This window comes from Arachis ipaensis, chromosome B10, assembly GCF_059453495.1.
Source record: "Arachis ipaensis isolate K30076 ecotype BB chromosome B10, ASM5945349v1, whole genome shotgun sequence".
In the NCBI taxonomy this organism is placed as follows: Eukaryota; Viridiplantae; Streptophyta; class Magnoliopsida; order Fabales; family Fabaceae; genus Arachis; species Arachis ipaensis.
Window position 1 is genome coordinate 91,725,763 of NC_142435.1, and position 25,875 is coordinate 91,751,637.

At 38.2% G+C, this 25,875-nt stretch overlaps 1 non-coding gene across 1 annotated transcript; it reads left to right on the forward strand.

Moving 5' to 3' along the window:
• Positions 1–21,678: 21,678 nt before the first annotated feature.
• Positions 21,679–21,786, forward strand: LOC148580854 (small nucleolar RNA R71). Its single transcript, XR_015898702.1, has one exon. It is a non-coding gene; the product is annotated as a small nucleolar RNA R71 (small nucleolar RNA).
• Positions 21,787–25,875: the final 4,089 nt, after the last annotated feature.

A 25,875-nucleotide genomic window follows, 5' to 3' on the forward strand; every position in this document is an offset into this window, starting at 1 on the left:
TAGCTCCAACAAGAAGATAACACTGTGGCATCTACTCATAACTTATATGACCGCCCGAATCAAGGATACAATCAATAAGGCGGCAACTACAACCAAGGTGAAAACTATAACCAAGGATGGCAAGACAACTCTAACCAAAGTTGGAGAGATAACTCCAACCATGGCTAGAGGGACAACTATAACAGAGGAAGCAGAGATAACAATGGAAACCAGAGGTGGAATAACAACAACAGACAGTAGAATCAGAACTAACCTTATAGAGCTCGTCACCTAAGGCAATCACAAGGACCCTAGCACAACCAACAACAGGTCCCTCAGATCACTTATCCCACTTCCTCATCAAATGACGAAATGCTTCATTCTCTTGCACAAGGACAACAAGACATGCAGACTACACTGAACTCTACTCTAAATAGTCTGAATGCCACTTTACAAGCTCTCGCCGCCCGAATAGATTCATTACCTACTTCCGCTAACCAACCTTTAAACTCCAGTGGAATTCCTTCTCAACCCTTACCTAACCCAAAGGGTGGCATCAACGCCATCACTTTAAGGTCCGGAACCACATTGCAGGAGAGAAACCAAGAGGAGCCAAGCCCACAAGTACACGCCCCAACTGAGGATGTGATAGAAGTGGAAGATGCTGAAGAAGAAGAGGAAGTACAAGACAAGGTTGAGGAAGAAGTAGCCTAGCAAAGGAATGAAGCACCAAAGGATGCAGAAGCTGCAAGTGGCGCCATTCCTATCCCATTTCTACATCTTGTAAAGAAGTCCAGAAAGCAGATGGAACTTGATCCCAAAATGGTAGAAATTTTCAAAAAGGTTAAGGTAACTGTTCCCTTTTTTGGTGTTATTCAGCAAGTACCTAAATATGCAAAGTTTCTGAAGGATTTATGAATTCATAAGGATAAAATTAATGAATTATAAACTATTCATTTAGGTAGTTCTATATCTGCTTTAATGGGAGGTATACCTGAAAAATGTAGTGATCCAGGTCCTTCTATGGTAAACTTTACCATTGGAGGTGTAATATTTTCTGATTGTATGTGTGACGGAGCGTGTGTTAGTATAATGCCATTGTCTATATATGATACTTTGAGGCTCCCTCCCTTAAAAAGGTCGGCAGCTCGTTTTGTGTTAGCAGATAAAAGCATTATTACAGTAGTTGAAATTACTGAAGATGTATTAGTGAGCATTAAGGGGCTCACATTTCCCATTGACTTCTATATCTTGGAAATGCCCCCTAATGACTCAGGAAGACCATCATCAATCCTGCTTGGAAGACCATTCCTGAAGACCTCGAAGTTCAAGCTGGATGCATTCTCAGGAACTTACTCCTTTGAGATAGATGATAGAACAGTGAGTTTCAGTTTAAATGAAGCTATGAAGCACCCTCCACAAGATCATTCTATCTTCCAGTGCGACATCATTGATGAAACTGTAGCTGAAGTTCACCAAGAAGAAGTAGAAGAGAAACACATGGAGCAAGGTCCAAATGTGGAACACCATCTGAACATAATGATGACACTTTACCATTACCACTGGCCCCAGATGATCCAGAACCTAGCCATGAGCAGAAAATGGAATTGAAGCCCCTTCTTCCACACCTCAAGTATGCTTACCTTGAGGATAATCAGAAGTTTCTAGTTATCATTGTAAGGGAACTCACTTCTCAACAAGAGGAACAACTGTTCGATGAACTGAGAACGCACAAAAAAGTAATTGGATGGAGCTTGGCGGATATAGTAGGCATCAGCCCTCAAGTTTGTGAGCACAGCATATATTTTGAAGAGGAATCAAAACCTGTATGTCAACCCCAAAGAAGATTGAATCCCACCATCTTAGAAGTTGTCAAGAAAGAAGTAACCAAGCTACTTGAGGTAGATATCATTTACCCCATCTTAAACAGTGAATGGGTCAATCCAGTATAAGTGGTGCCCAAGAAGTCTGGAGTCACAACAATAAAGAATGAGCATGGAGAGCTTCTGACAACTAGAGTGCAGAATTCATGGAGGGTTTGCATTGACTATAGGCGACTCAACCAAGCTACTCGCAAGGATCACTACCCCTGCCATTTATTGATCATATGCTTGATCGCCTGTCAGGTAACTCCCATTACTGCTTTTTAGATGGTTATACAGCATATTTTCAAATACATGTAGCTCCCGAAGATCAGAAGAAGACTACTTTTACAAGTCCCTTTGGAACGTATGCATACAAAAGGATGCCTTTTGGCTTATGTAATGCACCAGCTACTTTCCAAAGATACATGATGAGTATCTTTTCAGAACTTATTGAGAACGGTATGGAAGTATTTATTGATGATTTTAGCGTATATGGTGATTCATTTGACCTCTGCTTGGATAGTTTAGCTAGAGTATTAGACAGATGTGTCAGTTCAAACCTTGTATTGAATTTTGAAAAGTGTCATTTTATGGTAAAACAAGGGATTCTTCTAGGACATGTTGTCTCTAAAATTGGTATTTCAGTAGATCCAGCAAAGGTAGATGTCATTTCTAGTTTACCTTACCCCTCCTCCATGAGGGAAGTCCGTTCGTTCCTAGGCCATGTAGGTTTTTACAGGAGATTCATTAAGGACTTCTGATAAACCACTATTTTATGGTTTATTTTGTGTTTAATTGAATGGTTTCATCAAGTCTTCACCCACTTATTCATACTAATTGCATGATTTTATAACTCCTTCCTATTATTCTTTTATGATTGAAAACTTGCTTCCTAAAGATCCTTAATTAGTATATTTTAATTTTCCTTTATACCATTCGATGTCGTGATCCGTGTGTTAAGTGTTTTAGACTTCATAGGGCAGGAATGGCTTAGAGAATGGAGAGGAAGCTTACGAAAATGGAAGGAACACAGAAAACTAAGGAGATGATCGACGAACACCGATGGGCGCGCATCGCTCACGCGAACGCGCAGAATGGAGAAAATCGCATCGACGCGAGCGCGTGCTGGATGCGAACGCGTGGATTGGAATCTGCACAAATAACGCGAACGCATGGACGACGCATACGCGTGAGAAGGAAAATTGCTGAATGACGCAAACGCGTGCACGACGCGTACGCGTAACCTGCGCAATCTGCAAAATTAACAGAAAACGTTGGGGGCGAATTCGGCCCGCGTTTTGACCCAATTTTCGGCCCAGAAACACAGAATAAGGCCTAGGAACAAGCAGAGACTCAACACGCAACTTGACACACACATAGATAGAGATACATTAGGATAGTTTTTAGGTTTTTAGATCTGAAAAAGAGCCTCCCACGCATCCGCGTCACCCACGCGACCGCGTGGCCCTACAAAATCGACGTAAAAAGGTGTACGACAGAGAGTTATGATGGAGCTGGGCTGAACTCGTGCTAGAAGCACAAGCCCTATCACGCGAACGCATGCTCCACGCGTCGGCATCGTTTTTCAAAATATGGCCATTCACGCGATCGCGCCACCCACGCGAATGCCTCACCCTAAATTTTGGCAAAATGCATTCAAAACAGAAAGTTTTGTGAACGCACGGCTGCACTGGCGCCAATAGCACAAATCAGGCCACGCGATCGCGTGACTCACGCGTCTGAGTCACCTGAAAAATATCACACACCACGCTACCGCGTCACCCATGCGTCCGCGTCACATGCGACGCACAGCTTATCCAGATCAGCGCATGATATAATATCTTTTCTTCCCTAAATCCTAATTTTTCTTATCCTTTCTTATTTCCTTCTTCTCTCTTCTTCCTTCTTAATTCTTTCTCACTTTTTACTTCCTCCTCCCTTATTTTTCACATCCATTATCAAGGTTCTTTTCTTTCTTTCTTTGCTTTTTACTTTTCCTTTATTATTTTTATTTATGTTTTCTTTCACTTTACACTTTCATTATTTTCCTTTTCTTTCTTTTCTTTTCTTTTTATTCCTTTAATTGGTGTTAGAAATTTATTTGGGTGATTGTTTTCTTATATATTTTTGCTTGTGAATTATTGTGGAATTGTTTGACAATTAATATTACTTCTTGAAAGGGTTGCTTGCATGTTCAATTTAATATTGTCAATAACATATTTACCATGCATGCTAAGTGTTTGTGAAAAAGCCCGTATGGCATTATGCATTACTTTTATGTCATTCCACTACTCTAATGCCTGTTTTTCACAAAACCCCTTTTATATTTTATTGATCAAATATAATTGTCAATACAAATAGGTTGTTAGTTTGAAAGGATAATCTAACTTGGACATTTAATGCTTGATCTATGCTACTCATGCCTTTGCCAGCATGCCAATAAACATCTTGCATTTAATTGTCATCACATGCACTTGCTATATTTCCATTAATGAACTTTTCACATGTAGTCATGACCATGTGTTAACGACATCCTTCTTCACCGTGCATTGATTATCACCTATACTATCCTCTCCCTTGCTCAAACCCTTAGCTTTACATATTACTTTCTTTTTCCCTTTTCAGGATGGCCACCAAGAAAGGTAAAAAGAAAGCTTCTCCCAAACCACCAGCAAGGAAAGGAACAAAAAGGACACTAACGATAGAGCCATCTTCAACAACGGTAAAGCCCTTAACAAAACGAATCAAGAGAATCATCAAGGGCAATGAAAAAGAGAAAGCCTTCCCAGCAAAGGACACTGCGCGGTTCACTAACCGCTACTGTGAGCAGATGTTCTCCATCCTGGCTGAGAGGAATTATAACAATGAGTACTTTCTTATCCTCCCGACCAACATTGCTGAATTTGTTGAGCTCTGCATTGAGCAAAGACAATGGGGATTCCTACAGAGACAGCCACGGCAAGTTAACCTTTCATGGGTAGTAGAATTCTACTCCAATTTTCACATGCCAATCATGCAGTCTATCTATGTCCGTCAGAAGCAAGTTCGCATAACAGAAGAGGCCATTCAATGAGCTTTAGATCTTCCCCCTACTCTAGAAGGATTGGACGCACTCCAAGAAGCCTCATTCAAGTGCCAGACATACCAATTTGACTGGGACGCCATTCTCAGAGTTATAGCACAACCTGGCAGCATATGGATCTACGGATACCATCGATCCCTACCAAAGGGTATATTGGCTTCAACACTCACCTTGGAGGCTCGAGTATGGGCACAGATTATATCTCACTATGTCTTTCCAAGCACGCATGAATCCTCCTTCACTGCAGACATGGCTATTCTACTCTGGTGTATCCTTACAGACCAGCACCTCAATTTACCAAGACACATTCGGCATGCTATGGGACACGTACAGATTGCGGGTAACTTACCTTTTCTCGCCTTGGTTTCAGATCTAGTCTCAGCAGCCGGAGTCTCCTACAGAGCTGGGGACACCAAGGCCATGATTCCACGAGATGATCAATACGTCCCTAACGGGAAGTATATCAGACCTCTAACAGCCACTATCAACCGGAGCACATAACCAGCAGAAGATATCCCTTCTTCTTCCACATCACAAGCACCTTCAACAAACCAACTGCTCCATCAGATACTTGAGAAGCTAGACCAGCTTGACCGGAAAGCAAAGCAAAGAGAGCGCCCTAACAAGCACAGATTTACATACCTCAAGGAGCTGATTATTGGTAACCAACCACCTAAAGAAGACCCAGACACCCCGGTCTCCATCTCATTTACCAGCACAGGGAGCCATGACGGTCCCGATTGTGGAGATGCTGCTACCAGCCCCATTTGTTTCTGACTGATGGCACCGAGGACGGTGCAAAGCTTTAAGTGTGGGGAGGTCGGTCAGTACCTGACTTTCGGAGGTAATTTCTCTTCCGTAACACCAATAAAATAGGATATTTATTTATTTTGTTAGAATAGGATAGATAGCATAGTAATAGGTTAATTGCATGCATGTTCTATTTGGTTAGAAAATTAATATGTTTCTTTTTAAGACCCTATTTTTGAAAAATTTTACTAATATTAAATCAAAATTTTTGTGTTAAAATTTGTTTGAAGATTGTAAATTGGAACATGAATTATAGCTGAAGAGCACACAACCTGTGAGACTTGAACCTAATAACATGGTTACATTATTTAACCATAAATATTATTCTTGTGTGTTTTGCTTCCCTATGATTGTAATCTTTATTTTGTTCCATCTTATATGTCCAATGTTCAATGTGTTATATGCATGCATATGATTGAGGCCATTAATTGTTTTAGCTCACTTACCCCAAATAGCCTACCCTTTCATTTACCTTTGTTAGCCACTTTGAGCCTTTTAAATCCAATTTGTTCTATATTTTACCACATTACTAACCTTAAGCGGAAAAACAATTAAATATCCCAATTGAATCTGTGGTTAGCTTAAGATAGAAATTGTGTGCCAATTGAGTATGGGAAGATTGTGGGAACATAGGTTAATAAGGGAATGTGTCATGATAAAATAATGGGAATTTGGGTACCTACTTATGTGAAACTAGAAAAATTAAAAATCCATGTGCATTGGCAACGTTATGTTTATTTTTATGCTGCAAAAAAAAATATTTAAGTAATTAAGTAATTAAATAAGGGGACAAAATTACCCCAATGCTAAGTTAAGTTCAATAAAAACCAATGCATATATGATACAAGTTAAGAGAAAAGTTGATGCATGAGTATGTAATACAAAAGTGGGAAAGTTTTGGGTAGCTAGGCATGATTTTAGAAGTACATAGAGTGTGTGTATAGGTGAAGAGCTTAGGTTAATTAAAGATTCAATTTATAGCTCACTTAGCCATATATATACCCTCACCTTTACCTTGGCCCCATTACAACCTTGAAAAGACCTCATGATGTTTGCATTGGTACATTAAATATTTGTTGATTGATTAGGTTAATAACAAGGTTTAGAAAGCATGATTAGAGAAGAGTAGAGTGATTATCCTATACACTAGAGAGACTAGAGTGCATATACACCACCAGTAAGGGTTCAATGCTTAAATTCTATGTTCCCTGCTTTCATGAGTTGTCTTCTTTCAAGTTTACTTGTCTTTACTGTACAGTTTGAATTAGTGGAGTTTGAGTTATTTTTGTCTTGAAGAACTTATTTATTTTAACCAAGTAGATAGAATCATATAGTTGCATTCATATATATAGGTTGCATTGCATTGCATGAGTCTTACTTTTCCCTACTCATTTATTTTATCTCCTTAAGCTAAGCATGAGGACATGCTAATGTTTAAGTGTGGGAAGGTTGATAAACCACTATTTTATGATTTATTTTGTATTTAATTGAATGGTTTCATCAAGTCTTCACCCACTTATTCATACTAATTGCATGATTTTATAACTCCTTCCTAATATTGTTTTATGATTGAAAACATGCTTCCTAAAGATCCTTACTTAGTATATTTTAATTTTCCTTTATACTATTCAATGTCGTGATCCATGTGTTAAGTGTTTCAGGCTTTATAGGGCAGGAATGGCTTAGAGAATAGACAGGAAGCTTGCAAAAATGGAAGGACACAAGAAACTAAGGAGATGACCAGCAAACACTGATGCGCGTGCATGGCTCACGCGAACGCGCGGAATGGAGAAAATCGCATCGACGCGAGCGTGTGCCTGACGCGAATGCGTGGATTGCAATTTGTACAAATGACGCGAATGCGTGGCCAACGCGTACACGTGACAAGGAAAATCGCTGAATGACGCGAACACGTGCACGACGTGTACGCATGACCTGCGCGATCTGCAAAATTAACAGAAAACGCTGGGGGCGAATTCGGGCCGCGTTTTAACCCAGTTTTTGGCACAGAAACACAGAGTAAGGCCAGGGAACATGCAGAAACTCAACACACAACTTGACACACACATAAATAGAGATACATTAGGATAGTTTTTAGGTTTCTAGATCTAAATCTAGAGAGAGAATTACTCTTCCTCTAGTTTCACTTTACATTTATTGCTTTTGCTTTTGGATATTGAAGAGTCATTACCTCCGTTGAAGACATTATTCTAGTTTGTTTCTTTACTTACTCTTTTATTTATTTATAACATATTTTTAATTCTTGCTTAATGTAGTAATTGGATTATTTTCATGAATTGTTAGTGAAGAGGATTTCTTTTACTTTTAATAAATTTCGAAGCTTTGTTCTATTTTATTTATTATGTCTTCTTCTTATATTTTTCTGAGTATTATATTAATGTCAATGGAGTAGATTCCAAAACTTGATATGGGGGTTGATTAAGAGGAGACACTTGAGTTGGGAGGCTTAAGTGTTGGTTAAATTGGAAGTTGGTGGCTAGTTCTGTATTTACTAACGCTAGACCTTCCCAAGGGGGAGGACTAGGATTTGCGAATAAGGATTAGCTCAATCACTTGACTTTCCTTTATTTAGTAAGGGTTAACTAAGTGAAAACAACAACCTTTTTGATACTACACTTAAGAGATCCCAGCAAGGATAGAACTTCTAATTAATCATTTCTCCAGTCAAGGCCTTTTTATATTAATAATAATTCTTAGTTTTAATGCTTTCATTTATAATTATTGCTCATTATCCAAACTCAAACTCTCTTGAAAAATTCATAATTAATAAATTAGCATCCTTTCCTGCAACTCGTTGGGAGACGACCTGGGACTCATACTGCCAGTATTTTTATTTCTAAATTTCGTGACAACTTTTCTAAATTGACGAGGCGGATCTTAGCTGGTTAAGAACTATACTCTCAACGCATTCTCTATATTAATTTCTTAATTAGCCGTCCTCTGCCTACTCCTCAACTTCAGTAAGGTAGTATTACCTTTATCCAGACTGTTGCAAAAAGATATTGAGTTCGAGTTCAGTGAGGATTGCATACAAGCATTTGATAAGCTGAAGATCACCCTGACTCAAGCTCCAATTGTTAAAGGACCAGACTGGAGCCAGCCATTTGAAATTATGTGTGATGCCTCCAACCATGCAGTAGGAGCGGCGCTAGCTCAGCGCAAAGATAAGGATCCCTTCACAATTGCTTATGTATCTAAAACCCTAGATGCTGCTCAGGCTAATTATACTACTACTGAGAAAGAGCTTCTTGCTATTGTTTTTTCTCTGGATAAATTCCAAGCCTATTTACTTGGTACTAAGGTTGTAGTGTACTCGGACCATGCAGCTCTAAAGTATTTATTAGCTAAAAAAGAGTCCAAACCAAGGTTGATACGTTGGATACTGCTGCTGCAAGAATTTGATTTAGAAATTAAGGATAGGAGTGGTAACCAGAATTTAGTGGCAGACCACTTGAGTCGCCTTGAGCACATTAAGGATGACTCCACTCCTATAAATAATGCTTTTCCATTTGATAGCTTGCATGCAGTATCTAAAGTAGTTCCTTGGTATGCACCTGTAGCTAATTATCTAGTTAGTCATACCTTCCCTCCCAATTTTACTAAACATCAAAGGGACAAGCTGAAAAGCGAGTCTAAATATTATATATGGGATGACCCATATCTATGGAGGTGTGGTGCTGACCAGGTAATTAGAAAGTGTGTGCCCCAATCAGAATTCCAGTCCATTTTAGAGGCCTGCCACTCTTCTGAGAGTGGATGACATTTTGGCCCTCAAAGAACAGCTAGAAAAATCTTAGACTGTGGATTCTGGTGGCCTACTCTTTTTAAAGATGCTGCTGAATTTTGTAAATCTTGTTCCCCATGCAAAGGTTTGGTAATATATCCAAGAGGGATGAGATGCCTCAACAGATTATGCTTTTCTGTGAAATTTTTGATGTTTGGGGCATTGACTTCATGGGTCCATTTCCAAACTCTAATTGTTACCTTTATATATTGTTAGCTGTAGATTATGTTTCTAAATGGGTGGAAGCAATTCCTACCCGTACTGATGATGCTAACACTATTGTTTCCTTTGTTAGAAATCATATTATCTGTTGCTTTGGATCACCACGAGCAATCGTGAGCGATCAAGGCACTCACTTTTGTAACAGGAGACTAACAGGATTACTGAAAAAGCATGGGATTGTTCACAAAGTAGCAACAGCTTACCATCCCCAGACCAATGGACAAGCAGAAGCGTCTAACAGATAGATTAAATGTATTCTGGAGAAGATAGTAAAGCCCCATAGGAAGGACTGGAGTGCCAGGCTACAAGATGCACTCTGGGCATATAGAACAGCGTATAAGACACCCATTTGAATGAGCCCCTTCCGCTTGGTATACGGAAAGGCTTGCCACCTTCCTGTAGAGGTGGAACACAAGGCTTTCTGAGCTGTAAGGGAATGCAATATGAATTTTGAAGAAGCTGGTGCTGAAAGGAAGCTGCAACTAGCAGAATTGGAGAATCTTCGCCTAGAAGCATATGACAACTCCAGGCGATACAAAGAGAAGATGAAGGCTGTCCATGACAAGCACATAAAAAGGAAAGAATTCAGACCAGGGGAGTTAGTTCTTCTTTATAACTCCAGACTGAGGCTTATGCCAGGTAAACTGAGATCAAGATGGGAAGGTCCCTATAGAGTAGAAAAGGCAGAGCCATACGGAGTTTTTCACCTGCGTCATCCTTCAAGCTCTAAATTTTTTAAGGTCAATGGACATCGTCTAAAGCTTTATCATGGAGAGAAGATTAAGGATCACAAAGAACTAGAGGTTTTCCCTTGGAAGACCCACCAATAGAAGCAGAATGAGCCTGAAGAACGTCCAACTTAAGGACGTAAAAGCAAAGTGCTAGGTGGGAGACAACCCACCAAGGTATGATCATTCAGTTTTAGTCTTAGTTTTATTTTACTTTATTCTATTTTTAATTTTGTTAATGAATCTTCTCATAATCTCTGCATATAGCTGCATATAGCCTGCATTTGCATTTGCATACTGCATAAAAAAAAAATGCACGCGACGCGCAAGCGTCGCTGACGCGTTCGCGTCATAGGTGGTTTCGAAACAAGAAGAAAAGAAGCAGAGAGTCACGCAGAAGCGTGGCTGGAGGCGTGCCTTTGGCAAAAGCATGCCCATGCGTAAGCGTTAATGACGCGTCTGTGTCATTTGAAAAAATATCCTCCCATGCGTGCGCGTCGCCCATGCACACGCGTGGACCTGCAAAATCGACGTAAAGAGGTGTATGGCAGAGAGTTATGATGGAGTGAGGCTAGAATGGTGCTAAAAGCACAAGCCCTACCACGCAAACGCGTGCCCCACGCGTCCGCGTCGTTTTTCAAAATATGGCGATTCACGCAACCACGTCACCCACGCGCACACGTCACCCAAATTTTTGGCAAAATACGTATAAAGCAGAGATTTGTGCGTACGCGAGGCTGCACTCGCGCCAAAAGCACAAATCAGGTCACGCATGCGCGTGAACCACGCGTCCGCGTCACCTGAACTTTTCACACACCACGCGATCGCATGTCCCACGCGTCCGTGTCACATACGACACACAGCTTATCCAGATCAGCGCCAAATATTTTATCTTTTCTTCCCCAAATCTAAATCTTTTCTTTTCCCTTCTTATTTCTTTCTTCTCTCTTCTTCCTTCTTTATTCTTTCTCACTTTTTATTTTCTCCTCCCTTATTTTTCACATCCATTGTCAAGGTTCTTTTCTTTCTTTCCTTACTTTTTACTTTTCCTTTATTATTTTTATTAATGTTTTCTTCTTCTTTTTCTTTTCACTTTCATTATCTATATTTTCTTTTTCTCTCTTTTTCTTTTCTTTTTCTTCCTTTAATTGGTGTTAGAAATTTAATTGGATGATTATTTTCTTTTATATTTTGCTTATGAGTTATTGTGGAATTGTTTGACAATTAATATTACTTCCTAAAGGGTTGCTTGCACGTTCACTTTAATACTTTCAATAACATATTCACCATGTATGCTATGTATTTGTGAAAAAGCCCGTATGGCATTCCACATTATTTTATATTATTCTACTACTCTAATGCCTGTTTTTCACAAAACCCCTTTTCACATTTTATTGATTAAATATAATTGTCAATACAAACAGATTGTTAGTTTGAAAGAGTTGATAATCTAACTTGGACATTTAATGCTTGATCTATGCTACTCAGGCCTTTGCCAGCATGCCAATAAACATCTTGCATTTAATAGCCATCACATGCACTTGCTATATTTCCATTGATGAACTTTTCACACGTAGTCATGACCATGTGTTAACGACATCCTTCTTTATCATGCATTGATTATCACCTATACTACCCTCTTCCTTGCTCGAACCTTTAGCTTTACGTATTACTTTCTTTTTCCCTTTTCAGGATGGCCACCAAGAAAGATAAAGAGAAAGCTACTCCCAAACCACCAGCAAGGAAAGGAATAAAAGGAACACTAGTGGCAGAGCCATCTTCAACAGCAGTAAAGCCTTCAACGAAATGAATCAAGAGGATCATCAAGGTCGATGAAAAAGAGAAAGCCTTTCCAGCAAAGGACACTGCGCGGTTCACTAATCGCTACTGTGAGCATATGTTCTCCATCCTGGCTGAAAGGAACTATAATAATGAATACCTTCTCATCCTCCCGACCAACATTGTTGAATTTGTTGAGCCGCGAATTGAACAAAAACATTGGGGATTCCTACGGAGACAGCCACAACAGGTTAACCTTTCATGTGTAGTTGAATTCTACTCCAATTTTCACATGCCAACCATGCCATCTGTCTATGTCTGTCAGAAGCAGGTCCCTATAATTGAAGAGGCCAATCAACGAGCTTTAAATCTTCCCCCTGCTCCAGAAGGATTGGACGCATTCCAAGAAGCCTCATTCAAATGCCAGACATACCAATTTGACTGGGACGCCGTTCTCAGAGTTATAGCACAACCTGGCAGCAGATTGACCTATGGATACCATCGATCTTGACCTAAGAGCATATTGGCTTCAGCACTCACCTTGGAGGCTCGAGTTTGGGCACATATTATGTCCCATTACATCTTTCCGAGCACTCACGAGTCCTTCTTCACTGCAGACATGGTTGTTCTACTCTGGTGTATCCTTACAGACCAGCACCTCAATTTACCAAGACACATTCGGCATGCTCTAGGACACGTACAAATTGCGGGAGTCTCCTACAGAGCTGGGGACACTAAGGCCATGATTCCACGAGATGATCAGATAGTCCGTAACGGGAAGTATATTAGACTTCCAGCAGCCACTACTAGCCGGCCTGCAGACCCGATCGAAGATATTCCTACTCCTTCTACATCACAAGCACCTTCAATAAACCAACTGCTCCATCAGATACTTGAGAGATTAGACCAGCTTGACCGAAAAGGAAAGCAAAAGGAGCACCGTAACAAGCGCCGATTTACATACCTCAAGGAGTTGCTTGTTGGTCACCAGCCACCTAAAGAAGACCCAGACACCCCGGACTCCACTTCATTTACCAGTACAGGGAGCCATGACGGTCCCGATTGTGTAGATACTACTACCAGCCCCCCTTTATTCTAGACTGATGGCACTGAGGACAGTGCCAAGCTTTAAGTGTGGGGAGGTCGGTCAGTACCTGACTTCCGAAGGTAATTTCTCTTTCTTAGCACCAATAGAATAGGATATTTATTTAATTTTTCTTTTGTTAGGATAGGATAAAATTGCATAGTAATAGGTTATTTGCATGCATGTTCTATTTGGTTAGAAAATAATAAGTTTCTTTATAAGACCCTATTTTTGAAAAATTTCACTAATTTAAATCAAAACTTTTCCTTAAAACTTGTTTGGAAGTTGTATTTGGAACATAATCTAAAAGCTAGAACACACAACCTGTGAGATTTGAGCTTAATTACATGGTTACATTATTTAACCATAAAAAAAATTTATTCTTGTGTGTTTACTTCTCTATGATTGTAATCTATATTTTGTTCCATCCTATATGTCCAATGTTTAATGTGTTATATGCATGCATATGATTGAGGCCATTATTGGATTAATAACTCACTTATCCTAGATAGCCTACCCTTCCATTTACCTTTGTTAGCCACTTTGAGCCTTTTAAATCCCCTTTGGTCTATATTTTACCATATTACTAGCCTTAAGCGAAAAAACAAGTAATACACCAAATTAAATCTTTGGTTAGCTTAAGATAGAAATTATGTGTCAATTAAGTGTGGGAAAATTATGGGAACATGGGTTAATAAGGGAATGTGTCATGATAAAATGTTGGGAATTTGGGTATCTACTCATGTGAAACTAGAAAAATTAAAAATCCATGTGCATTGATATGTTATGGTTTGCTTTTATATATATATATATATATATATATATATATATATATATATATATATATATATTTCCAGCATGAATAAATAAGTAATTAAATAAGGGGAAAAAATTACCCCAATGTTAAGCTTTAATCAAGGATTCAATTTATAGCTCACTTAACCATATATATACCCTCACCTTTACCTTGGCACCATTACAACCTTAAAAAGACCTCATGATGTTTGCATTGGTACATTAAATACTTGTTGATTGGTTAGGTGAAGAACAAGGTTTAGAAAGCATGATTTGAGAAGATCATAGTGATTACCCTATACACTAGAGTGACTAGAGTGCATATACACCATCAGTGAGGGTTCAATGCTTGATTCTATGTTCCCTGCTTTCATGAGCTGTCTTCTCACAAGTTTAATTGCTTTTATTGTATGAATTTTAATTAGTGATATTTGATTTAAATTTGTCTTGAAGAACTTATTTATTTTTAACTAAGTAGACAAAATCATTTTATCATATAGTTGCATTCATATACATAGGGTGTATTGCATTGCACGAGTCTTACTTTTTCCTATTCATTTGTTTTATCTCCTTAAGCTAAGCATGAGGACATGCTAATGTTTAAGTTCGGGGAGGTTGATAAACCACTATTTTATGGTTTATCTTGTGTTTAATTGAGTAGTTTCAACAAGTGTTCACCCACTTATTCATACTAATTGCATGATTTTACATTTTCCTTCCTAGTATTGTTCTATGGTTAAAAACTTGCTTCCTAGAGATCTTTAGTAAGTATATTTTAATTCTCCTTTATACCATTCGATGTCGTGATCCGTGTGTTAAGTGTTTCAGGCTTTATAGGGTAGGAATGGCTTAGAGAATGGAGAGGAAGCTTGCAAAAATGGAAGGAACATAAGAAACTAAGGAGATGACCAGCGAACACCGACGCGCGCGCATGGCTCGTGCGAGCGCGCGGAATGGAGAAAATTGCAGCGGCGCGTGCACGTGCCTGACGCGTACGCGTGTATTAGAGTCTGCACAAATAACGCAAACGCATGGACGACGCATACGCATGACAAGGAAAATCGCTGAATGACGCAAACGCGTGGACGATGCATACGCGTGACAAGGAAAATCGTTGAATGACGCGCACGCGTGGACGATGCGTACGCATGACCTACGATCTGCAGAATTAATAGAAAACACTGGGGGTGATTTCGGGCCACGTTTTGACCCAGTTTTTGGCCCAGAAACATAGAATAAAGCCAAGGAACATGCACAGACCTAGAGGGACAACTTTAGACACATTGATACATTCTCATTAGGATAGTTTTAGGTTTTTAGATCTGAATTTAGAGAGAATTACTCTTCCTCTAGGTTCTCTTTACATTCCCAGTTTATTGCTTTTGCTTTTGGATATTGAAGAGTCATTATCTCCATTAAAGATACTATTCTAGTTTGTTTCCTTATTTGCTCTTTTATTTATTCCATATTCTTAATTCTTGTTTAAAGTGGTAACTGGATTATTTTCTTGGATTGTTAATGCAAAGGATTACTTTTATTTTTAATTAATTTTGAATCCCTATTTTTTATTTAAATTACCATGTCTTCTTCTTATATTTTTATGAGCGTTATATTCATGTCAATAGAGTAGACTCCATACTTGACATGAGGGTTGATTAAAAGGAGACACTTGAGTTGGAAGGCTTAAGTGCTGATTAAACTGGAAGTTGTTGGCTAGTTCTGTATTTACTAATGCTAGACCTTCCCAAGGGAGATGACTAGGATTTACAAATAAGAGTTAGCTCAATCATTTGACTTTCCTTTATTTAGCAAGGGTTAACTAAGTGAAAACAACAACCTTTTTAATACTACACTTGAGAGACCCCAACAAGGATAGAACTTCCAACTAATCATTCTCCCAGTCAAGGCTTTTTATCTAGAATATTAATAATCATTCTTAGTTTTTATTGCTTTAATTTACAATTATTTAATTACTCGTTATCCAAGCTTAACTTCTCTTGGAAATTCCTAATTAATAAAATAGCATCCTTTCTCGCAACTCGTTGGGAGACGACATGGGACTCATTCTCCCAGTATTTTTATTCTAAATTTTTGTGACACTCTTCAAAATTTGTAAGGCAGATTTTAGCTGGTTACGAGCTATACTCGCAACGCTGTTCTATTATATTATAATCTCTTAATTGGCCTAACTTCTGCCACGCACCACCTCCCGAGATTCACAACCAACACAAACTTCCATGAACCAAAGACTCTCAAAGCTTGAGTCCATGTTCAAAAGATATGAGGAGGAGACAAAGAAATCCTAGAAAGAACGAGAAAACTCCCTCACAAACATGGAAGTGATGGTAGATCAAATGTTGAGTGCAAAGAAGAAAGTGGAAGGGCAAGAAGAAAAGGCTACTGTATCAAGTGAAATTTCAATGAAGAATGAAGTGGAGAAGGCATTTGAACCTGAACTTGCATATCCACAGAAGACACTTGAGATGACAAACTAACATGAAAGCTCACAACCCCCACAAACCTCCCTGAACCAAAGATGCTCAACACTTGAATCTGTGATTGAAAGATATGAAGAGGAGATGAAAAAATCTTGGGAAGAACAACAGACCTCCTCCATGAAAGTGCTATTAACTCAAATGTTGAGTGCAAAAGAGGAAGTGGAAGAACAAGAAAGTGAGGAAGTCTGTCAAGAAAATTCACACTCAAGTGAGGAAGAGAAGTACATGAAGGAAGAGCTCATTTAGCCAGCAATTCAAAAGGCGCAGGATGAAGATAAAATTCCAATAATCACATAGCAACCAAGTCTTGAATCCAAAGAAGTGAAGGCAACTAACAAGAGCACCGATCCTACCCCTGATCCAGCAAGCAAGCTCAATCAAGCTATTAACAAAAGGAAGCTTGCTGAGGAGAGGCCAAGACAGGGGACACTAGCTGAATCTTTCCCTCCTTGAGGTCATTCCTCTTAACAAACTGGAAGAAGAGGAAGAAAGTGAAGAACAACATATCAAGCTAATGACACTAAAAGAGCGCTTGTTGGGAGGCAACCCAACCTTAGGTAACATTTCATTTATTTGCTTTGTTTATGTTCTCTGTCTACTTTGTTTAAATTTCAATAAATTGGCATATGGTTACACTCTAAGTTTGGTGTAGCCCTGCAACAATTTGTTTTCAATCCCTTTGGATGATTGCATCAATTCTACATGGAAGTGTCACACTAAGATTCTAAGTTTGGTGTGCCACTTATTTTTCTATGCAATTCATTCAGCAACACCACTTGTCTGCATAATCATAAGGCCTTTTGCAGTGTTATCTTTCTTTTAGATAGACAATTTTAATTTTCTCTTTGTTTTAGTCATTTCCTTGTTTTCAGTGCTTTCTTTTATTAACTGTTTTTGTTAATACATCACCAATAAATCCTTATTCATGACAGATTCTTGGCTTGGTGATTGTATTTAACATATAATAGTTTCCTTTGCTTACTCTTAGTTCAAATAAAATGGACATGTGACTGCATTCTAAGTTTGGTGTTGCTATGCAACAAAATTTGCTTCCAATCCTTACTGGATACTTGCATCAATTTCAAGTGAAAGTGTCACACTAAGTTTGGTGTGCCACTTATTCTTTATGCAATGTATCATGCACACCCTCTTATGTTTTCAATCACAATGTTTCCGTTTCTCTGTGCCTTGATGGTTATTTTTAACTTGCTTGCTTAAACACATATGCTACTGATATCTTCTTGTGTAAGACATTCATGATCCATTTTAGACCCCACCATCACTGTTCTAATTGTTGCTTAAGGATGAGCAAGCATTCTAAGTGTGGTATGGGAAGGAGGAGAATGGGAGGAAAATGACAACAATAGAGAAGATGAATTACAAGGTTGTAAAGTTCTTTTTTCCTCTCATTTGTTTTCAGCACTTTAAATTGCATGATTGTCTTTCTATTCTCTGTATGCATGTGTGTGTATGAATAAGCATAGCCTAAATTTTGATTGTAAAATGGTGCTGTGACATTATGACTACGAACTTGAGTTTTGTAAATTCAAAAGCAATAAAGCATTATGATCATAAACAAACAAGGAATTAAAGAGGAACTTAGCATGTGCATACAAGTATTGGAAGGCTAGTATGGTTAATTGTTGCTCAATTGCATTAGATTTTTATTTAATTGAAGTTTGCATCTAGAACATTTTATGAAATTTTTGGAAATCATGAAAACCTTGAAAAAGCAAATGCTGTTAAGACAAGAAAAGAAAAAGGGAAAGAATGAGAAATCTGAAGGCTCTGAGTACCAATGACAATTTCCTTGTTAAGTACTTGTGGTGTTTATGTATCAAGCAAAAATCTTGAAAACAAAATACTTAGAAGTCAAGGTTAGGCTCAAAGTGCAAAAAGCACTCCCTGAAAGCTCAAGGCTCTGAGCATCAATGATTAGAGAGTCAAGAAAAGAAACAAATGAGCTTAATGAAGTCCTCTAATTAAATGCTTGTGGTGCTTATGTATCAAGTGGTAATACTTGAAAACAAAGCATTTAGAGTCGTAGCTTTGTTATCAACTCATGGGGCAAAGCATCCAAAAGGAGAAGCTAATAAAAAAATCAAAAGCTTATTTCAAGGAAGAAATATAAGAAAAAGATTTCATAAATTGAGCTAGATAGAAGCATCAATCATTTACATTTCTTTTGTGATTGTAGCATGCATAGAAAACTAGCTAACCATGAACATTGAGTTGCTATTCGTCATACCTTGGATTGTCAATCTTTATTGCATGATTCTTTCCTTGCTTGGGGACAAGCAAGGTTTAAGTTTGGTGTTGTGATGACATGTCATCATGTCATGTTTTTCTATGCTTTTTCATACAAGAAATTGAGGATTAGTGCTTAAATATTGCATTCTTTTGTGCTTAAATGGTATATTTCTTTGATCTTTTGATTTTATAAATTTTGTAGGAAATAAGTGGAAAAAGAAGCAAAATAGCAAAAAATATGTTAAAAAGAAAAAAAGAGGAATTTTGGGCACATTTTGGAGTTGAGGCACACTTTGGAGCTTTAGGCCAGGCTTTTAAAAGCGTGGCCCATTACCATGAAGCCATGGCATGATATATATGCCTTATGCATGCATTTAATTATTCAAGCCAATGAATCATGGCGTTACATGAATGAACGCTAAAGTTCATTAATTGGCATTGTAAATAAAACCAATTAATGCATGTATAAAGCATTTAAATCATTAATGCCAAAAATGAATGAGCTTTACGGCATTACTAATCAAGCATGCATGTAATACATTATTAAAGCCAATGAATTAATGAATGAATGCTTTAACGTAATGCAATTGGCTTTATTAACTATGTAATATAATAAAAGCATGCATTAGTTAGTAAAGCCATTCATGAAAGCATGTAGCATTCATAAAAGGCAACGGAGCGCTCATTATTAAAGGGAGCGCTACGTTGAATTTTGTAACTCTTTCGGGCCCCCCATGAAGACAAGTGAAGAGCGCTACAAGGGCAAGCAAGGGCGCTATGTTACATCACTTAACCGAGCGCTACATCATTGCTAGCCAAGGAGAGGAGTAGCCAAGGCTCGAAGAGGGAAACGAGCGCAGCATGTGAGCGCTATGTTGATTTATCTCACTGAGCGCTATGTATACACTATGGGCAAGGCTTGGTTCGAGGCTTGACACAAGGAGCATGTGTAGCGCTCAGTTCACTAACTTAACTGAGCGTTCCACTGGGAGCTGCCCCATGCCTCCAACCAACTTGAACCAAAACCAACCAGACCCATCCTTCTTCAAATCCTTTTTTTATTCAAGGCCAAATAAAAATCAAACCATTTCATTGAAATCCAAAGCAAGCAAAACCCAATTGACATCACTCAAAGGCACAAGGATTACATAGAATAGGAATTTTATTTAATTGTAATTTGTTTTCAATTTTCATTTTGTAAAGCCTATATAAAGGCATCAGTTTTTTTTCAATAAGAAGGCTGGCTCTGCTAGAGAGCATTAGGAGTAGGGTGGAATAGAAAGTCTTCTTTGAAACACTTTTAATTTTCTGCTCTCTTTACATTTCAAAGATCAATTCAGCTTTATGCAAATTTCCTTTCCTAAAATTCTGTTCTTCTGCACTTTCACAATTTAGTTTCCTTTGAGCCTGATTTACTCTTCTACATTCTGCAACTTACATTTGAAATTGTTGAGATCCAAATTTACTTTTCTTGCAAATCTGCAATTCTGTTCTTCTGCAATTTCACTTTTCCATTCACACTGAGCTTGATTTACATTTCCTGCACAATTTAATTCCTCTACAATTGCTCTAAGCTTTGATCTACTGCTTCTTTTACTTTCCAGCACTCAGCCCCCTTTATATTTTGCTGCAATTTATTTTTTCTTGCTCTTTAAGCTTTTGTCCAATCTACATTCTGCTTATTTACATTTCATGCAATTTACCTTTCTTGTCATTTAAGCTTCTGCAGTTTACATTCCTTGCTCTTTAAGTTTTCTGCTCATTTACTTTCTGCAACTTTAAATTCACTGCTATTTACATTCTGTTGCTTCAATTTCACTTCAATTCACCAATGTTAGCTTGACTAGACTAATCACTCACTAAAGTTGCTTGATCCATCAATCCCTGTGGGATCGACCTCACTCTAAGTGAGTTTTACTACTTGATGCGACCCGGTACACTTGCCGATGAGTTTAAGTGTGGAATCTGATTTCCACCCACCAATCCTCACTAGAAATCACTGCCTTTCCCTTCTCTACAAGTTCAGCCATTTTGGACATATTGATGGCCTTGCACTCTCTCTTTGGATTCTCTACTGTATTGCTTGGGAGAGTACTTGAAGGGAGTTCAGTAACTCTTTTACTCAGCTGACCCACTTGGAGGACCTTGTTTTAGTCATGAAACTAAGAGTGGTCTTAGATGGATCAAAGACTATGGTTGCTAAGTCAGAGAGGCTCTGCTTAGAATTCTCTGTCTGTTGCTGAGAAGATGATGGGAAAAAGGCTTGCTATTGCCAAACCTATTTCTCCCACCATTATTATTATTGAAGCCTTGTTGAGGCTTCTGTTGATCCTTCCATGAGAAATTTGGATGATTTCTCCATGAAGTATTATAAATCTTTCCATAGGATTTTCCCATGTAATTCACTTATTCTATTCCAGGATTCTCAGGGTCATAAGCTGCTTCTTCAGAGGGGGCTTCTTTGGTACTGTCAGATGCAGCTTGTATTCTAGTCAGACTCTGAGAAATCACATTGACTTGCTGAGTCAATATTTTATTCTAAGCCAATATGGCATCCAGAGTATCAATCTCAAGAACTCCTTTCTTCTGAGTCATCCCATTATTCACAAGATTTCTTTCAGAAGTATACATGAACTGGTTATTTGCAACCATTTCAACGAGTTCCTAGGCTTCTGCAGGTGTTTTCTTCAGATAAAAAGATCCACCAACAGAGTGGTCCAATGACATCTTGGACAATTCAGACAGACCATCATAAAATATACATAAGATGCTCCATTCTGAAAGCATGTCAGAAGGACACCTTCTGATCAATTGCTTGTATCTTTCCCAAGCTTCATAGAGGGATTCACCTTCCTTCTGTTTGAAGGTTTGGACTTTCACTTTAAGCTTGCTCATCTTTTGAGGTGGAAAGAATTTGGCCAAGAAAGCATTGACCAACTTTTCCTAAGAGTTCAGGCTTTCTTTAGGTTGTGAATCCAACCATATCCTAGCTCTGTCTCTTACAGCAAAGGGGAAAAGCATAAGTCTGTAGACCTCGGGATTAACCCCATTGGTCTTAACAGTGTCACAGATTTGCAAGAATTCAGCTAAGAACTGATGAGGATCTTCCAATGGAAGTCCATGAAACTTGTAATTCTGCTACATTAGAGAAACTAATTGAGGCTTAAGCTCAAAGTTGTTTGCTCCAATTGCAGGAATTGAGATGCTTCTTCCATAGAAGTCAGAAGTTGGTGCAGTAAAGTCACTAAGCATCTTCCTTGCATCTCCACCATCATTGTTATTTTTGGCTGCCATGTCTTCTTCTTTTTCAAAAATTTCTGTAAGGTCCTCTCCAGAGTATTGTGCTTTAGCTTCTCTTAGCTTTCTCTTCAGAGTCCTTTCAAGTTCAGGATTAGCTTCAACAAGAATGTTCTTATCCTTGTTCCTGCTCATATGAAAAAGAAGAGAACAGAAAAGAAGAGAAATCCTCTATGTCACAGTATAGAGATTTCTTTATATGTGTAGAAGAAGAGAAGAATAGAAGAATGAGGTAGAGAGAGAATAAAGAGAATTCAAACACAGAGAGAGGGAGAGGGTTCGAATTTTAAGAAGAAGAGAAGTGTTAGTAATTAAATAAATAAATAGAAAGGGATGAGAGAGAGAGTATTCGAATATTAATTTAAAAGAAAAGAAAAATGTTTTTGTTTTTATTTTAATTAATAGTTAGAATTCGAAATTATTAAAAGAAATAAAATAAAATTAGAATTTAAAACAATTAGTTAATTAAAAAGAATTTTGAAAAATTTGTTAGTGGTTTTCAAAAATTAGAGAGAGAAAAGTATTTAGGTGGTTTTGAAAAAGATAAGAAATAGTAAAACAAACAAAAATTCAAGTAGTTAATTGAAAAAGATTTGAAAATAAATTTTGAAAAGCTAAGAAGTTAGAAAAAGATTTTGAAATTAAAGTTTTGAAAAAGATATGATTTGAAATTTATTTTGAAAAAGATTGAAAAGTTAATTAAAAGGATTTGATTTTTAAAATTAAATTTAATGACTTGTCTAACAAGAAACTAAAAGATATGATTCTAGAATTTAAAGATTGAACCTTTCTTAACAGGAAAGTAACAAACTTGAAATTTTTGAATCAAAACATTAAATGCTAGCAAAGATTTCAAAAATTATGAAATAAAAATAAGAAAAAGATTTTGAAAATTTATTTTGGAGAATTTTCGAAAAACATGATAGAAAAATGAAAAAGATTTGATTTTTGAAAAAGATTTGAAAAGATAGTATTTTTAAATTGAAATTTTGGCTTGACTAACAAGAAACAACTAAATTTTTTAAAATTTTTTTGATTAAGTCAACCCAAAATTTTAAAATTTATGAGTGAAATAAGGGAAAGATATTATTTTTGATTTTTTTGAATTAATGAAGAAAGAGAAACACAACAAAAAGACACAAGACATAAGAATTTAAGATCAAAACAAATAATGCATGCAAGAACACTTTGTATGTCAAGATGAGCACCAAGAACACTTTGAAGATCATGATGAACATCAAGAACATATTTTTTGAAAATTTTTAAGAAAAGAAAGACATGCAAGACACCAAACTTAGAAATTTTTAATGTTTAGACACTATGAATTCGAAAATGCATATGTAAAACAACAAAAAACACAAAACAAGAAAATCACAAGATTAAACAAAGAAAATTATCAAGAACAACTTGAAGATCATGAAGAACATAATGCATATATTTTCGAAAATTAAAGAAAAATTAAAACATGCAATTGACACCAAACTTAAAATTTGATACTAAACTCAAACAAGAAACACAATTTTTTTCGTTTTTATGATTTTATTAATTTTTTTTGTATATTTTTTGAAATTATTTTGGAAAAAGAAAATAAAGAAATTCAAAATTTTTAATGAGAATTCCAGGATTCTTGTAATGTTAGTCTAAAGCTTTGGTCCAAAAGTTTAGACATGGCCAATGGCCAGCCAAGCTTTAGCACAGAACTATAAATGAGAATCCAAAGGCTCATGCAATGTTATTCTAAATCTCCGGTCCAAAAGGATTAGACATGGCCAAATGGCCAGCCAAGCTTTAACATAACACATACAAGAATGTCCTTTCTTCAATGGAAAGTGAAAACCTCGGTCCAAAAGATTAGACATGGCTTAACAGCCAGCCAGGTTTCAACATATCTCATGAAGCTCTAGAATTCATTCTTAAAAATTCTGAAGAATACATTTTTTTTTTGAATTTTTCGAAAACACGTATTTTATATTTTTTTTTGAAAATAAAAATAAAAAGCTTAAACATAAAATAAAATTACCCAATCTAAGAAACAAGATGAACCGTAAGTTGTCCAAACACGGACAATCCCCGGCAACGGCACCAAAAACTTGGTGCACGAAATTGTGATCACACTTTTCACAACTTCGCACAACTAACCAGCAAGTGCACTGGGTCGTCCAAGTAATACCTTACATGAGTAAGGGTTGATCCCACGGAGATTGTCGACTTGAAGTAAGCTATGGTCATCCTGTAAATCTTAGTCAGGCGGATTCAAATGGTTATGAAGTTTTGATAATTAAAAGATAAGTAAAACATAAAATAAGATAAAGATACTTATGTAATTGATAAAGATAAAGATACTTATGTAATTGATAAAGATACTTAGTCAGGCGCCTTAAGCAGAACGCACATGACGCAGTCGCATGACTGACGCGACCGCGTGGCAAGGAAAATCTCCGAATGACGCGACCGCGTGACCCACGCGGACGCGTGACAGAGGCCACATATCAGAATTTGCAGAATACGCCCCCAGCGAATTCTGAAGCCCTTTTTGGCCCAGATCCAAGTACAGACAGCTTAGACCAGAGGTTATAAAGTGTGGGAATGCATCCATTCAAAGAGAGCTCGCATATTTTATTTTCCAATGATTTAGATTTAGTTGGGAGGGAGATCTTCTCTCTCTCTCTCTTAGGATTTAGGATTTCTTCTTGTTTAAGAGTGACTTTCAAATCAGATGCAGTTTGATTGGGATGCCGTAAAGGCACGGATAGCTCTCGACCCGACAGTTCCTTGGGAGATGGATCAGGACACTACCATGCCTAGAGGGATCAAGAGAGCATACTTAAATGATGAGGCTCGGTTATGGCATCAGATCTTGAGTAATTATGTGATGCCGAGTACTCACGAGACGGAGATCCCGGCTGCTATGATCACCCTCCTTTGGTGTGTGCTGGAGGGTAAGGACCTATATCTGCCACGTTTCATTCGGCACTATATGGCCAGGGTCCACGTCCGAGGCACCCTCCCTTTTCCGTATCTAGTTACACAGCTTGGCCGTCGAGCTGAAGTGCCATGGGAGGATGCCGATGAGAGACCACCAGCGGCAGATTGTAGGAAGATCATTCCGCACAGCCGGAACTTCTTAGCCTTGGGCCACAGACCACCACCATTCACTGCTACTGATGTGACAGCTCCACCGTCTGCTGGACCCTCTTCCTCCACTGCTGCACCACCTACCCCTGCTACCACCACTGCACCTCCACCTGCCACAGAGCCCATCTATCATCTGGTGCACCGCTTGTTTCGACGACTTGACCAGATGGAGCATCGCAACAAGCGGCGCTATGAGCACCTAAAGCTGATGATACGATCCGGTGACATCCCCTCCGAGCCTGACACACCATCCGAGGCATCTGAGGAGGAGGCGGATGCGCCCGAGGCAGAGACCTATCCCTAGGGAGAGGCAGCACCAGCCGTACCATAGGCAGCGGTCCCACATCAGATTGAGGCTGCGGATCTTGAGATCCCGATCCAGTCAGCTCCTCCTCCACAGCAGCCAGACCCTCAGCCCACCACCACCACTGAGACTCCAGCTACCATCCCTCCCAGTGATGACACTCCTTCACACCCAGCTTGAATGAGCATCGGGGACGATGCTTCCTTTTAAGTGTGGGGAGGTCGCCATCTCTAGCATTTATT